This window comes from Apostichopus japonicus, chromosome 15 (genome assembly GCF_037975245.1).
Source record: "Apostichopus japonicus isolate 1M-3 chromosome 15, ASM3797524v1, whole genome shotgun sequence".
Classification (NCBI taxonomy): Eukaryota; Metazoa; Echinodermata; class Holothuroidea; order Aspidochirotida; family Stichopodidae; genus Apostichopus; species Apostichopus japonicus.
In genome coordinates, this window is record NC_092575.1 from 9,371,673 (window position 1) to 9,386,816 (window position 15,144).

The 15,144-nt window shown below is 37.5% G+C and overlaps 1 long non-coding RNA gene and 1 pseudogene across 1 annotated transcript in view; both read right to left on the bottom strand.

Moving 5' to 3' along the window:
• Positions 1-13,237: 13,237 nt before the first annotated feature.
• On the bottom strand, positions 13,238-13,310 carry LOC139981726 (U2 spliceosomal RNA; annotated as a pseudogene).
• An 895-nt stretch (positions 13,311-14,205) lies between these two features.
• The window catches only part of LOC139981165 (uncharacterized), a 44,701-nt gene continuing 43,762 nt past the window's right edge, over positions 14,206-15,144 (bottom strand). Inside the window, exon 2 of the long non-coding RNA XR_011797803.1 lies at positions 14,206-14,508. This is a non-coding gene — a long non-coding RNA (uncharacterized lncRNA). The remainder of the gene's footprint in view (positions 14,509-15,144) is intronic.

A 15,144-nucleotide genomic window follows, 5' to 3' on the forward strand; every position in this document is an offset into this window, starting at 1 on the left:
TCTTTGGTTTCAGTCAGTCTTGACAGTCAATTAACATTTTCCTTGCTGTCAAGTCTGTATGCAAATACCTCTTTGTTTAATTAACAAGAAATTGTTGCATTGTGCCTGGATCAAAACACAACAGCAAACCTCAATTAATGTGCATTCATGAATGGCATTTTGTACTTTTTGACAGTACTTTGCCATGCCAAATGTATCTTGGAAATACCATAGCTGGTTGTGTTTCAGTTTGACAAACTCCTTGCATGTAAATGTTCATTTTCATAAGTAAATAATTATGGATGCCTGCTTATTTCTACTGCGATCTAGTTGCTGCGAAAAGCAGCTATTTGTTTTGTTATTCTAGTGGTATCACAACTTATTTAGTAAATGCAATATTGAGTCTGGTGACGTAGCAAGGAGGACTGTCCTTGGTGCTTTAAAAAAACTCAGTTAATGGTATTTGATTGTTTAAATTTCATTACATATTATTCACAGATGGATGGAAATTCCCTTTTGTGACATGTTCATTATTAGTGAAGAGACTGAAAACTTGTCATGGTGCTCTGTGACTGTGAGCATAAAATATGTAAAATTTAGTCAATGACCCCCAATTGCCTGTGATGCTTTCACATTATTTGATATTGTGACAACTGTGTCACAAAGCTATTGCATTCTTCAGACAAGGTAATCAACAACCCATGATGCTGTCACATTGAATATTCAGACAAGGTGACAAACAATTCAGTCTGCTACAATCGAAACTTCCGATTTGTTGGATTAAGGGGACAGATACCATGGAAGGAAACAACAAGTCGAAGACTAGGTGTGATGAAGGAAAGGCAGTACTGTAGGCTACTGTTTTTGTGAATGAAATTACCACAGCTACTGGGAAGGGGGAGGGGGGTGCCCATTGCAACCACCCTTACACAGTAACTTGATCAGCATGTCTACCACGCATACCGAGCAGAAAATTATGGGTCCATGTTTAATCTTATCAACAACAAAAAATAGCTGTCTCTTTAGGGAGGGTGATTTATGTTTAACATTTCCACTTGCCCCACCCCCCTCCCAACTGTTTTTGTAGGGAAGTCCTGGAAAGTTACACCTTCAAGGGCCTTTTTCACGCCAAACATCGGCTTAATCATTAACAATTGGAAAAAGGCATTGATCAGGCATTTCTCTTTTATGCATCAAAATCATGACGTATACTACTGGGAAAGGGGGGGGGGGGGCGCATGGTCAATAACCTCTCAGAATTTTGTCTGGTAGGATGAAACATCTCAATACGGTACGGCTTAGCAAAATGCTGCAGGTTATGCATGTTATATTAATACTAGCAAAGATGCATACACATGGCTCTGAATGTTAGTAGACCATAAAGAAACTAAATGTAAGAAGAGTTCATTTATAAAGGAACTCTAAATGTAAGCAAACAAGGGCGCCCTCTTCTGATCACATTTGCATGCCATTTTAACGACTTGAGACATTCGAAATCGAGCAAAGACTATAAACAAAATGATTCCCATCTGTGGTCTACTATCAACGAAAGCTTACATTGGTTCTTCTAGCTATATAGACTCGGTATGGTGTAATAAATATCCACCTATCCATTCTCCTTCTCAATATCTCTACAATTAAACGTCATGAGTATTGCATCAATGTACTCGGCGAGTCCAATTCTATCACAAACACTACTTGATCGAATTTTTCGCTAGTTTGATTTTTATTACGTTATTTTGTGGAGCAGTATTTGGCGCCAAGGTGAAATCTACCCGACTGGCTTGAAATTCTTTATTTAGATAATACAGACAAAGCTCATTTTTCAGTGTCATTTCAATTGCCTCCGACCTCTAGTTACTTCCTTTTTTTATGTCATCTTTTCAACATGCCGCTATTTATTCAAAGAGAAAAGAAAAGATATGAAACTTACAAAAGTAAAATAAAGTGTCAAGCTGCGTATACGCCGCAATGTATTATGCCATTGCATGTTGCATTTCCTACTTATTAACGTAACATGTTGGACGACGTCGCACCAACTTGGAGTTCAAAGACGGGAAAAACGGGATTTATTTTACAAAACGTACCTTTGCAAGCTCACAGGGTAATTATAAGTTTCAAGTTCAAAGTTCTTCCCTTGCAGTGCTGTGGGATTTGCATAAGAAGGTATTCTTATAAAGCGCCCTCACTAAAACAGAGTTACTTTCACTGATAGAAAGATAGATAGATAGATAGATAGATAGATAGATAGATAGATAGATAGATAGATAGATAGATAGATAGATAGATAGATAGATAGATAGATAGATAGATAGATAGATAGATAGATAGATAGATAGATAGATAGATAGATAGATAGATAGATAGATAGATAGATAGATAGATAGATAGATAGATAGATAGATAGATAGATAGATAGATAGATAGATAGATAGATAGATAGATAGATAGATAGATAGATAGATAGATAGATAGATAGATAGATAGATAGATAGATAGATAGATAGATAGATAGATAGATAGATAGATAGATAGATAGATAGATAGATAGATAGATAGATAGATAGATAGATAGATAGATAGATAGATAGATAGATAGATAGATAGATAGATAGATAGATAGATAGATAGATAGATAGATAGATAGATAGATAGATAGATAGATAGATAGATAGATAGATAGATAGATAGATAGATAGATAGATAGATAGATAGATAGATAGATAGATAGATAGATAGATAGATAGATAGATAGATAGATAGATAGATAGATAGATAGATAGATAGATAGATAGATAGATAGATAGATAGATAGATAGATAGATAGATAGATAGATAGATAGATAGATAGATAGATAGATAGATAGATAGATAGATAGATAGATAGATAGATAGATAGATAGATAGATAGATAGATAGATAGATAGATAGATAGATAGATAGATAGATAGATAGATAGATAGATAGATAGATAGACAGATAGATAGATAGATAGATAGATAGATAGATAGATAGATAGATACCGGTAATTCCACTGTATAGGCGTTTGTCACCTGTATCGAACAGTACTGTTTTTGGTGACATATTTTGCCTTACTCTAGAGACATGATGCTAACCAACTCAAATATATATATATAAATATAGATAGATATATAGATATATATGTACAGTATATCACATGGAAGCATTTGTCTACCTTGACATGCATGCGGAGATTCAGCTTCATAGACCTTTTCATTTAGACACCAAAAATTAATCCAGCTAACCCTAATGGTAAACCTATGGTTAGGGTTAAATTCCCGCAACACCATCATTATTTGGAAAATTCTTCTCGACGTAGAAAAACCTTCCGCTTAATGCCGCACTTAAAATTTGTAAATCCAACCAAAATTTTGACTTTCTTAAAGACTATCATTTTTTGGACATGCCATTCTCCTGCGATCTGGTGACGTTATCACAGCCGGTTGGAAGGTGTGGAAGTTTTCCATTGATTAGTTCTGCAAGTTTCATCGAAATCGATTGTTCTTTCGATTTTTAGCCTCAGTTTGAAAATATGGCCACTTTAGAACTTTACCCCTCTTTAACTTCTAAACCGGAACTGGTATGAGCTTCCATCTCGAATTTGTTCGGGAACTAGTGACCCACTAAGCCATAAATATGAAAGATAACATCGGGCACCATCCTCCCCCTTCAAAGACCCCCCCTTCCCACCCCCCGCCCAAAAGGATATATAACCGAATACCCTTGATAAACAGGCGCATTGGATTATATAGGCTAAGAAACATGTGCATTATTGTAAATAGCTACTTGGGTGAAGGGTTTATATAGAAGATACCGGCATCCTTAAATGGGACTAATTTGTCACAAGTTTGGTTCTCAATATTGCCGTACTATATATCATGCACCTAAAGGTTACGGTTTTGCCTCATTTATATATTTTTTACTAATTCAGTTCATTTTTAACTTCTCCCGACGTTTTAGGCTATTTTCTCTCACTCTGGCACATATCTGTGGTACTGGTCAGTTAAAATAGTGACATGTAGGATATCAAGAACACAATCGAGCAGTACAGACTTATTTATTTTGTGCACGTGAGATATGGTTGACCCTGATAAGATCCATTGATCAAAGTGTGCGTCATATTCCGGGTATCATACAGGAGGACAAGGGGATATACAGTGGTAGATCTACACTTCGTCGTCATCCCCACAGGCAAAAAAAAAAAAAAAGAGGGGGTGGACTCGTATATTATTTTTCATGCCGTTATGTAATAAAAACAGCTATTTTAAAAATCGGTATGCTTAATTCGTGTATGAGCAAAATTGCACAATTGGGTATAATGTCAATGACTGGGTTTTGTCAACTTGATTTGATTTGAAGCGCAAAACCAGGTTAATTAAGTACATAGTTTGTCAAATGTAACTTACAGAACGAATTACCCCGCTCTTAACCGCGTAACAATGATAATGCACCTCAGTAGCGTGGTCTCGAAGTGAAAGATGTTAATAAAAATAGTTTACCTTGGCCTGTTCAGAGTTTTGGATATGTCATGTTTGTAGGGTATTCACAGTTTGGACTGTATTGACCCCAATGGAGTTTTGACCTCACCAAAAACAATAGGGTTCTGTTATTGATGTTGGTCATCGACCTACCAAGTACAAGTTCCCTGAAGGTTATATATTCCTAATAACCAACATCCCATACATACACACCGACCGTCACCTCAGCATAAACTTATTTTCGCAGCGGGAGGGGGCACTAATTATGACCCTTCAAGTTAACTGACAATTATCCACGCCCGATATTATCGAGTAGAACTGAGGAAAAGCTTTGCACGTAGTGCAGACGCCTGCAACCGTTGGGCTTGCTTAATTAGTTCCTTTGGGTATCGCTTATTTCTGTTTAAGCTACGTTCTTAGCCCAACAGATCTGCCAACAGTGAATTTATCAATGTTCATCGCCGAACCGCTAAAATCTGGCTGACAAAGTTGGGCGGCTGCGTTTGTACCGGGCATGTTCATGCGGGTTGTAGTAGGACCACACCGTTCATATCAAAACCTCGTGCGTATAACAAATACACTGGTCAGAGAGAGCTAGATGAACTAAGCATCGTGGAATGCAGCTCGTATACACCGATTTCGTTGCTAAACTGTTTTGTACGGATGCCTAATGCGGACAATGAAATGATATAGGCTTGTGCAGCATGATCGTAGTGTAGAAACATGTATGTGATCAAAGTATGGTCCATCTTAGGTACCGTACAATGGGTTTTCAGAAAACTACCTCTCTTCATGACCTCAAAGGAAATTTGACCGTATGAAATTCCACATGTCAGCGACTTTGTTCTCACAAAGGGCAATCTACATGCTATGATTGTACATTAACAAAATTTCACTTTTAGAGTTATTTTTAACAAGATTTTCAGACTTTGACCTCTGCTGACCTCAAAATGACCTTTGACATTCGTCCAGTATAATAGGAATCTACACCATATGGGCCATCTACATAACATGTTTATAAGCAGTTTACAAGGTTTTCACAGAGTGACCTCTGGTGACATCACATAACCTTTGACTTCCACCAAAAACAATAGAAATCTACGAAATATGGGTTACCCACATGTAAAGTATGAGTTCAATTATCGATATATTGTGTTTACCATAAATTGGCATATACACACCTACCCACACCCACGCAACATCACGATCGCACAGATTCCTTCAACCTTAGGCAAGGAATCAAAAAGAGGCCTGTTTCTGGATAAAACCCCAAAGAACTATAGCAACTAATATACAATGACTCAGACTTCTTCGTATTTTATTTCAAGCCAAAAATGTAGAATAAATGTAAAAATAAACGAGGTACACAAAGTATGAATATATAGGGTAAGAGAAAAAATGTAATAAGGAGCTTGAATAAACTTGATTGAAATGTACTGTAAAATGCATTACGATCCCAGTTACCTATACCACTACACCCCTCAGAAGACTTAATGTTAATGACGGCAACGATTAAGACAATGGCAACAAGACGATAACGACGACCATAATGACAATGATAATGATAAAAATAATCACAATGATGACGGCGACAAAACAACAATAATAATAACAATTACAATAAAACTCAGCTACATTCAATTACCCATTGGTGTACCTGATGCTCTCTACCCCCACCTCACCCCTCCGCTTTTCTTGATGGATGTGTGCAAGTTATCATGGTTCACTATTTAACTCAACAAATGCTGCAACATGCCTCGACCACCTAAACAGTGAATGCTCCAAACCACTGAGTTTCAGATGTTGTCGGCAACCTTTTCCATCGTTGAGGCATTTCAAGTAGTACACTTTGCAAGTTGAATTGGTGCCTTCATGAACAAATTGTAGTAAAATAAACAAATAGTTAGAAAGCAAATACAATATATTCGTAGTATTTCAGGAAGTTACAAAAAAAGAAAATCAACAACTGTTCATAACTTTCTGCATTCAATTTCATATGCTAATTAAGACACATGGATAACAACATTTTCTTTTCACTTTGGCTCACACATGTACTAGAGCCTATATTCAAAAGTCCGTAATAACACACACTGACAAAGTCTTAGTAAAGTGACATAACAACTTGTACTTACAAAGAGATATTTACACCGTTCCGTTTGTCTAAAAAACAAGGGGAAAAATAAACTGTTAGTATGATTGACTCTTAAAGAATTGTCGAAAAACACGAAAATGCTAAAAATCCATCAACGCAGGTCGCAAATGGTCCAAATTAGCCAACTCGCAATTACTGTGCTGGCCTGTAGGCATCCAGCACCCAAATATATAAATAACTTCTTTTTATGGAAGGCCAAATAGGAAGCTCTGCCACTACATTGCTCATTCTTGAATTGTGACTGAAAAATAAAAGAAACGGTTCACAGATTGGAAGCACACACAACTAGGTACTGTTAATTGTTAACAGCCTTGGATCATCTGATTGATTAGCCTTCGAGCATAACAAAACTAGTGGTATCTATCTTATAAAGAATTCACATTGCATACCAGATACACAACGTAGTAGCATTGGGCAATAGGATGAATGATTGATCGTACATACTAAAAAGATTGAAATTCAATTTCCCATTATTCTTGATGCTTGCCTGTCAAAGGCTGTCATGCAGTGACGATGCTCTTGCAATTCTAAGTTCCCTTACTGAAAAACAACTGACCTGACATTTATTGGGACTTCGGATTATTGAATGGTTGTTACCAAATCTCCCAGCAGTTACTGTAGGTAACCAGCAGTTACTGTAGGTAAAAGGCTAAAGGTTGAAAATTTCATTGGCGTTCTTTCCTGTGGGTAGGCCTATGTGAAATAACATCTATGGGAGCGAGATGGGTAATATTAAACTTATCCTGGATGTCCTCGTGGTTAATCCATAATCATATGGCTTTAAGGTGCTACTAATCAAAACTAGAATACTAAACTAAACAAGTTCTAAAAACATTTTAGTTTCTATTTTTCCTTTTTTTTGTGATTTGCTTACCCTTTGAAGAACATTTTGTCCAAGAAGAGATAAGTGTGTTTATGCTTCTGGCAACATCCCTCAGTTCTAATTAGATAGTCCTCACCCCCCCCCCTCACCCCATTCTAAATTCTACAAAGAGCTGACTGACAGAAATGGACAAAAATTAGACATGATATACGTGATTAAGTGTCTAATACATATCCACTATTGAAATGGAAAAATGGGTAACACAGAATAGCAAGTAATAGGCTGGAAAAATTATGAAGAATATTTATATACAAGATGCACATTGTTCATGATAACTTTATCTGGGGTCGTGAGTTTGCAAAGTTTGAGCACAAAGGAAAAAGCAAGGGAAAATCAGGCTGTGTCTATTTCCAGTCATCACATGGCACTTGTGAACACATTGGCTTTACAAGAGGTGCTCGATATCATCTGTTGTAAGCTCAGCAGTGCCAACACGCTGTAATATGTTTATAGTTCACCAATATGTACAACTTTGTAGTTTCAGAAGAGAAACGTATGCCTGTGTGTGTAATCAACATTCTTTTCTGTTTAAACTTGTGGGCCGACAGAGGATTCCAGTGGGTCCAACTTCAGGCTTACACTTGCTACGAACATTTCCATACACATGCCTTATGGTGGATAACCAGTTTGCTGAAAGCTGTTCTTCTCTTTAAATTTTAGTTATCTGTTACAGTAGTTCCAAAGTATGGGATGGCACCATCCGAACATGTTTCCTTTTCTGCTTTTCTGTTGTTGCATAATCTGATGTTAGTTGCCGAGCTAACAACTCATGTGGAGTCTTTCATTGGAACACCTGTGAATGGTATCTAATGAGGTCATAATTGCTTTAAGATTACCCCTAACATTTGCAATTGCTGTGAAAAGTAGAGTGATGGACACTAAAAAGCGAGATTATCACCTGTCTTATGTAGACAATGTGAGCAAATTCAACAGAGATTTGCCACTTAAAACTCCTGTAATGCCTTTTACAATTCTCATGATGGTGCCGAATACTTGACTTTCTTTTGGAAACAGTTTGGCTGTATGATATCTGTTGATGGAATTGAACCACCTGCTGAACGAATTCTGCATCACCAGAACAGATTATATAATCGCCTAACAATTTCCAAAAAGAAAGAAATCAATTTAGTTTATGTTACCAACACCTGGAATTTTAAAACTGAAGTACAATTTTGGAGTCAAATGTTAAAAACCAAATCGTCCGTCGATACAATTGCCATGACATATGGGAAATGAAACTTTGGAGAACCATCAGCAGGGGAGAGAATATATTAATATGATGAATCAGTCATGGATGTGGAGTAAATCTACACTTTTTGGAATGTACATTGCATCCCATTCAAGCCCACACATTTTGAGAAGACTGTCAGGAGAAGAAGAATCTTGTGCAACTGGTAAGAATCCTTTTTTGCAGACAATGTTGTTGATGGCCAATCACAAATTTGCAACGAATAAAATAAGTTGTAGGGTTATAGGCTATGTAAGTTCATTGAGTTTACACGAGTGGAGACCATTACATTTCAATATCTCAAACAGACCCTAACGTTAGTCTTCAACGTATCCTGGGAAAATATAACTACAAGCTGTAGGAATAAAATTAATATCCTCTTGTTTGAACAAACATGGGAGAAGAAACATTACACAGTCTAGGTCTACCTACCTCGAATATTCAATAGTTCCCGCACCATGAGTTTCTTTTTCCAAAATAATAAAGCCCTTACTTAAAAGATCTGCTTTACTGGCTCCAATTATAGCACGCTATAGCCAGGAAAGTTTTGTGATTACGTAATCGACCTGCCACCCGGACGTAAATCGACCTCAGGCTCCACAATTAGCCTGCATAGCTCATTGTTTAAACACTTTGTAGAAATATGGTCATGTCTACAGTGCATAGTTAATCATATACAGCGTCACACAAAGACCCTCATACAACAAATAATATGTGGCAGGCGTTGCAGGTTTATTGGTAAAAGAGGTCATTTTACGACCATGGCAGGTCGATGACGTAATCTCAATAAACTGTTCCATGATAGCGTGCTATAGTTGGAGTCTATACATGTAGCAGACCTTTAAAGTGGTCTACGTAGGTGTCTAACGAGCTGTAAACGTTAGCATTAAGTGTTAGGCCTAATTTAGTATTTAGTAGTACAGATCGAGAACTTACAAACTTGTTCTTGGAACAAATTTTTTAATTTTTTTTTATATATTTGTTTAAAAAAAATACTGTTAAAGATTTCCACCTTCCATTCCTTATACATATACCATAAGAAATGTTTCACAATTCTCTGTATTTATTTTATTTGTTTATTTTGAGAATTTCTTACAATCTGGAAAATTAATTGAGCACTTCATTGCCTAACGTTAAGGCTCTACGTAAAATAGCAGTGTAGGTTGTCGCTTTTGAGTGAGCTGTTGGTCTTCAAATTGCCGGAAGTAGCTTCTATGTGATCAAGTTCTGTGGTTCGTATATTTAACCGCTCATTATGTTTGGAACGCCCGAAAACAAAATAAGTGATAAAAAGTATAGGCAATTCATGGGGTACAGATCTCATCCCAATAATTGGTGACCACTATGATATCACATGCTCTGACTCACCAAGTTATGAAGTATATGAGCCTTGAAATTTTAGTGCAATCATATATCCTTGGGCATTGCTTGTTAATACTTTCTAAACAATAAGTTCAAAAAGTACATACAAACATTCATAACTTTCTGTATCGGACATAACACTCTCAGCACTTTGTCTTTTGGCATGTGCACAATAATCAGAAAACAGTTGTGTGTTTACTAATGAAATTTCCGACGATTAGCTACAATCAACAGGTACCGGTACCACTAGAGTATCCTCTTGAAATTTTCGGTTATTTTAGTACGTACACAAATTTGGCTTAGATTTACCCGTCGAACACTCAAAAAAATGAAGTGTTAAAAAGTAATCGATAAGTGTCATATCAAACACTTCAGCCTAGCTCGTACAGGGACAACACCCTCCTTGCTAATTTTACACTTTCCGAGTGTTGAAAATCTAACACCTCGCCGTTGTTGAATTTATCAACACTTGCAGGTGTCATTGTCACACCCAGTCCCCTAAATTTAGCTCTTCAAAGGTGTTTATTACTCAGTTGATGGGAGAGCTGTAGTAACACCACATGTCTGGCTATTCTTACACTTTTTGCGTGTTGAATATAGCCAACCCCTTACTGATGTTCAATTGACACTTGCAGGTGAAATTGCAAACCCCAAATCCAATAAATATAACACTTACACTCAAAAAACGTGATACACAGGTTAAGTAAAATTATACTTAATTTTCATGTGAAATAAGAACACTAAAACATTTAAGTAAAAATTACTTAACTGCTGGTTTGTACAGTTTTACATGTTTATTATGTAACGCAAATACAATACTGTTATGTAAAATTTTGCCAGAGAAGTTTACATAGCACCCATTTAGTAAATATTTTATACAGGTTTTAGGTTAATTATTACCTAGTAATTAGGTCAACAATATGGATGCATGTTTGAATCGCTCACAGCAGAGAGGTACATTTAAGAGAGAGCAAGAAGCAATGACAACACAAACAATTCAGAATGTGCGATTTTCAGCAATGAAACACCCTACTACCTTGCTATTCCAGAGGTCCATATATTATATCCCATTAAATGTAAAATAAACAATTTAGGCTATAAAAGTACTGTCTTGTGTAATGAAGTCAACTTAAAAGTGCCAACATTTTCAATTTCTACAGTTCAGTTACCTGGTCTTTATTGTTTGCGCATGCCTTTTGGTATTCCAGATTAAACACAAAGAAACAATTCTTCCCAAAGTCAATTTCAAATATGCAACAACTTTAGAGAAATTCTGATCCATGGGATGAGAAAACATGGAGTGCTGTGTATGATGACTGCTACACTACAGTGATTATGTATTTGTTGTTGGCAAATGCCTTTTGGTATTCCAGATTAAACACAAGAAACAACTCTTCCCAAAGTCAATTTCAAATAGGCAACAACTTTAGATATATGCTGATCCGTGGGATGAGAAAACGTAGAGTGCTGTCTCTGATGACTGCTACACTGCAGTTACTTTGTCTTTGTTGTTGGCTCGTGCCTTTGGTATTCCAAATTAAACACAAAGAAACAAGTCTTCCCAAAGACAATTCCAAATAAGCAACAACTTTACATACATTCCGATTCATGGGATGAGGAAACGTGGATGGCTGTCTATGACAACTGCTAAAACTGCAGTTACTTTGTCTTTTTTGTCGGCACGGTAAGCATAAAAATCTCGAATCTGGTTGCACTTCACACCACCAGGCAACTGGTTGACAACTTTTTGGAAAAATTCCCAGGCACCGAAACTTGCAATTTGGTATAATTCAGATTTAACACGTAGAATGATTTGAAGCAACATCAATGGCTTCATAAATGTCCTCTGGGGTAGGGCATGTCTCTCGATGATCAAAAATGACTGCTGAGGATGTATTTTGCTTCCTCCAAGAAGTAACACATATTGCTGAGGTCTTTCTGAAATCTTTTGCAAATAGAATTCCAAGTTGATGCTACCTAAGTAACAAAGAAAAGAAAAGAAAATTCCCATCATAATGAAGTTGTGTTAAAACATTCTTGGAGCATAAGCAGTTATTTACATGTACCCCTCACAAAACATTGACATTCCTGAAGAAAATGCACACAATTTAATCAGTTGTGGTTGTCTTCTTCAAGCACGTTTGAAACTAGAAAGCCAGATGGCCTATAGTGATTCCTTGTCAAAACAGGAACTTGCATTAAACTTTCATCAGACAATGTAGGCAACTTTTACAACCAATGCATCATGTTAACAATGCTTAAAACAATGCTCACTCCCATTGTATGCAATTGTGTAGATGGCTATGAACTATAACAGCTAGATCACTTCCATAATATCGCAAATTATAGTTGGGCCTAGATCTAAAAATATCACCGATCCACATCAGCTTCGGCCTACTTGCTACAACTTACAAGCTAAAATGGCAATTAGTGGTAATTATATATTGCATTACATGAATATATGTTTATCCCTTATTAAACATAGTTCCAGCGTAACTATAGGCCCATGCCCGATGCTATTAAAAATGCATTGCCTTGAAATAGCCTAAGTATATCCTACTAGTACTACTACTACTTAAAAAAGTGACTCGCAGGGTATACGAAGTTACGGTTAACGCCCAAAAGGAATAGAATGCACCCGGTTACATAAAAGGCCTAGACCAAAGTCCTCAGTCCGTCCGTAGGCAATTCCGTTTAATTTTACTTGTATGTAGGTTACACAGATTCGAGTTGACTATGACAAACAGCACCTAGCCTATTATATTAACTTATCGTATGACTTTAAGGTTAGGTCTACGTAACGCAAGCGATTCAAATGCATTCGTCTACCCAACTTAGTCGTGGGTCTCTAAGCATATCTCGTTCTTTTCACGTTCACTTTACATAATATCAGAACATACCTCCGAATTTTTCAATCAATTCTTCCAGGCCCCAGTCTCCTATAACGTCATTTTTCATGCCATTGTAGCTCGTTATAGCACACTGAATACGTAACGTTATGTGGCTTGCACGTATATACTTTTTAAGAAAAAGTCACCCAGGAAAGAACCTGGGCACGAAAACCAAACTACCAAACGACTGATCCGCTCTCAGCCCCAGTCCCCTTGCATCGGGACTGTGACTGTGTGATCATCGTCAGGTGTGTATCACCATTCCCGATGGGAACAGATACTACACATGATCTTAGCCAAAAGGCCGAGAAGCTTGCACGTATATATGGCCGTGGTTACTATAGTACATTTAGTAACGATAAATGTTGTCAGTGGTTTAAACACTTAACTTGCAACTAAGAATCCAGCTGATGGGAGGTTTGACCAATCGGAATGCTCGAACTGAAAGTACACTTTCTACAGGTGTAAAAACTACACGCTACATGAATTATGTAACCCTACTCAGGGTCACAGTAACCCTTCAGGTGAAGGGTGAACGGTTACACCTGGAAAGTGTTCAAATTCAACACTCCATTTTTTTGCGTGAACTCAATTGAACATGAGGCATTTGCGCCTTTTATTGTCAATTAATACAACGTAAACTATAATACCCTGGTAACATATATACAGGGGCGTATCCAGGGGGGCGCAACCGGCGCGCCCCCCCTATTGGCCGTCACCAAAAAAAAAAGTTTAGCAAAAAAAAAAAAAAAAAAAAATTGATGACGACCTTTATGTGAGATGTCGGTGATCGCTCAACCCCCCCCCCCCCCTTCCCGTATGCTTTATTTTTTGTTTGCCAAAAAAGGGTTCTGGCGAAGTTCGGCGGCATAATAGTTTTAGAAACATAGATGGTAATTGTGTTTGTATTATCACTATAAACACTAAATGACATGCCAGCCATACTAAATTGTGCATTTTGTGTCCATATTTACTGGAAATGTTGCTTATTATTAAGGTCGAAAAATGGATCACATATGGCCATGGGCGGCAATCCTGGGTGGAGGGGGGATATATCCCCCCATGAAAATGGGTGGAGGGGATGTAATGCACCATATCCCCCCCCCCCACCAAATGCCAGGGATAAGAATATTTTCATGCCTACATTTATGCATCTTCGTTAATGTACGGCTCTTTTTTAGCTTCATTTCTCGCCTACCATAAACGCAGTGCCATCTTTTCAAATAAAGCGTCTTTATAAAGCAAAAATAGTTGACTGTAGGCTTCATTGGCCCTATAACAACAAAATGTATTATTGCGCCCACGGTATTGATATAGTACATATATGCACTCTCATAGTATTCATATAGGCCCTATAGTAGGCCTACACACGTACATGTTCCCTCGAACAGCTGAGAATCTCATGTAACCAGGGTAATGCTTAATACACGTTTCACCTGGATGCCCTAGCAATCGGTACCTAGGAATGTAACTATGTGTAATTGTGTATTGCATGTGTATAGGCCTATAATAGCCTGCATGAGGCCATTTTCTTCATCGAATAATATAACAGAGCTCTCGAACATTCTAACGTTGCGCCTGAAACAAGATTGGATTGGGCAATTTTCCCAAAATAACACCCGAAGTTAAAAAAAAAAGTATTTTGGATCCTGATTATGAGATATTTCGGACATGACATCCCTATTTTAAAGTTGGGTATATGCCGCTTGGAAACCTCGGGAAGTGCCGTTTCCGGCCATCTAGAGGGTTTGTTAATCCCAAATTTTCTTGTACGCTTCGCGCCAACGCATGGTGGCGCTACGCTCAGATAGTCAACAAGGTCATATCCCCCCCCCCCCACTCGGAAGTACGGATCGCCGCCCATGCATATGACACCATTTTGCATTTCAGCCCTTCTTTGAAAGCAAAAATTTTACACCCCTCCCCTTAGACCCATCCCCCAGGCGATCATTCATGCCTGGCGCCCCCCCTATTGGAAAATCCTGGATACGCCCCTGTATATATATGCCCGGACACTACTCACCAAGTTTGAAATCTATCGGCCTTAAAAGTTCGTGCGAGACATTTTCACTGAAAGTTGGTCAAGTTTAACATTTGACCTCCTATGATCAAGTGGCGTTTTGCGTTTGATGTGTTTTTGTTCTGCACAC